The sequence below is a fragment of the Arachis hypogaea genome, chromosome 20 (assembly GCF_003086295.3).
Source record: "Arachis hypogaea cultivar Tifrunner chromosome 20, arahy.Tifrunner.gnm2.J5K5, whole genome shotgun sequence".
In the NCBI taxonomy this organism is placed as follows: Eukaryota; Viridiplantae; Streptophyta; class Magnoliopsida; order Fabales; family Fabaceae; genus Arachis; species Arachis hypogaea.
Window position 1 is genome coordinate 34,620,327 of NC_092055.1, and position 2,718 is coordinate 34,623,044.

Below are 2,718 nucleotides of genomic sequence, written 5' to 3' on the forward strand. Positions count from 1 at the left end.
CATTTAGTGAACGTAGCGCTACATGCCTTGTGTGCCTTATGTGCCTCCCTTCGAACCTTCCTCCTTGCCCATGCATAGCGCTCAGTTGGAATTTCCAACGTAGCGCCCCCTGCTTGCCTTGGTTGCCTCATTTGTGCCAATTTCTTTGTGATGGGCCACGAAAAAGTGAAACTAGTTAACGGAGCACTCCTTGTTTGAGTGCTGGCTTGCTATCCCTTGAGCGCTCAGTTAGTTCACTTAACGTAGCGCCCCTTGCTTTGCTTTGGTCTCCCTCTTCGAGCCTTGGATCCTTCATTTGTGAATGTCGCGCCTTGCTTTTTGGGCCTTAAAGATGCCTTTCACTTGTGCTTCAATTTCATGCCAAATATGGATTGCTATATATCGTTGGAAAGCTCTGAATGTCAGCTTTTCAACGCAACTGGAAGCGTATCAATCAGACATCTGTAGCTCAAGTTATGGTCCTTTGAAGGAGGCATGGTCGTGTTGTCTGGCGCTCAAAGTGTAGCGTTTACTAACAAAACGTAGCGCTATGGGAAGAGCGTTGCATTCGCTAACACAACGTAGCGCTATGGGCACTGTTTGGGGGCCAAACTTAGTGCCAGCTTCTGAGGCCCATCCTTGAGGTTCACCCCATACTATTATATATCGTTGGAAAGCTCTAGATGTCTACTTTCAATGCAATTGAGAGCGCATCATTCCAAGCTCTACAGCTCAAGTTATCCTCCTTGGAAGGTGAAGAGGTCAGCTGGCCTTACTGCAGGTTGATACCATGTTCATCTATACACTTTTGGGACAGGTTTTCTCCCTCAGATTTAGTGTCCACCATGTAGTGCCATATATGCTTGGAAAGCTCTAGATGTCTACTTTCCAATGCCACTTGAATCACCTTATTCGGAGTTTTGTAGCTCGATTTATTCTTGTTGGAGTGTAAAGAGGTTAGGGTTAGAAACCCTCTTTGTTCCTTCTCCATCTTTTCACCTATCATCAACCAAACAAATACATCAAAGCCTTGGCATAATCATCAACTCTTGCATCATTCATATTATCAACTAAATCTTGCAAAAAATCTAATAAAAATACATAAAATTACTAATGTTTGATTGAATCGAGACAAGCATGAAATTCTCACTCAAACACTTACTTATTGCCTAAGAATGCATGAAAACCAAGTGAAAACTAATGAAATAGTCTTGTGAAACTAGCCTAAGATGACTTGTCATCACAACACCAAACTTAAATCTTGCTTGTCCCCAAGCAAGGAAAGAATCATGCAATAAAGATTGACAATCCAAGGTAAGAAGAATAGCAACTCAATGTTCATGGTTTGGCTAGTTTTCTATGCATGCCACAATCACAAAAGAAAGGTAAATGATTGATGCTTCTATCTAGCTCAATTTATGAAATCTTTTCCGTATATTTTCTCCCTTGAAACAAGCTTTTGATTTTCTTATTAGCTTCTCCTTTAGGGTGCTTTGTCCCATGAGTTGATAACAAAACTATGACTCTAAATGTTTTGTTTTCAAGTATTACCACTTGATACATAAGCACCACAAGCATTGAATTAGAGGACTTCATTAAGCTCATTTGTTTCTTTTCTTTACTCTTTAATCATTGATGCTCAGAGCCTTGAGCTTTGAGGGAGTGCTTTTGCACTTGAGTCTAGCCTTGACTCTAAGTGTTTTGTTCAAGCTTTTTTCCTGATACATAAATACCAAAAGTACTTAACAATTAAATTGTCATTGGTACTCAGAGCCTTCAGCTTTCTCATTCTTTTCCTTTTGCTTTTCTTGCTGTAACTGTATTTGCTTTTTCAAGGTTTTCATGATTTCAAAAGATTTCACAAAATGTCCTAGATGAAAACTTCAATTTAATAAAATCTAATGCAATTGAGCAACAATTAATCATACTAGCCTTCCAATACTTGTATGCACATGCTAAGTTCTTCTTAAATTCCTTGTTTGTTTATGATCATGATACTTTATTTCTTTTGAATTCACAAAATTCAAGTTGGTAGTCATAATGTCACAGTAACATGTTACAAATCAAGATTTAGGCTATGCTTATTCATACCACACATGTATACAGAGAAGATAAAGACAATCATGCAATTTAAAGTACCGGAAACAAATGAGAGGAAAAGAAACTTTACAACCTTGTAATTCATCTTCTCTATTGTTGTCATTTTCCTTTTATTCTTTCCTTTCCCTTGCCAAACTCAGAATGCTTGCTCATCCTCAAGCAATAATTAGAACAATGGCTATGGGGCTAAGATGGATCATGAATGTCTTCATAATGAAATGTCAGCAGTACATGTGTTTTAAGCAAGCAAAATTGAGGATAACAATCAAGGCACAAAAGACAGAGACATTGAGATTGCAAAAATAAGAGGATGTGCATGATACATTGCATAAAAGATAAGTGGCACACCAAACTTAGTGTGACACTTTCACTTGGAATTGATGCAAGTATCTTGTAAGGATTGGAACTAAATTTTGTTGCATAGCAACACCAAACTTAGAATGCAATCCTATGTCAATTTATTTGAACTAAAACTAAACAAAGGGGACTGTTATTTTTTAATACAATCACCAAGCCAAGAATCTGTCATGAATAAGGCTCTCTTGGTGATGTATTAACAAACACAGTTAATAAAAGAAAGCATTACAAACAAGTAAATGAATAAAACAAAGAGAGAACTAAAATTATCCAACTAAGAAG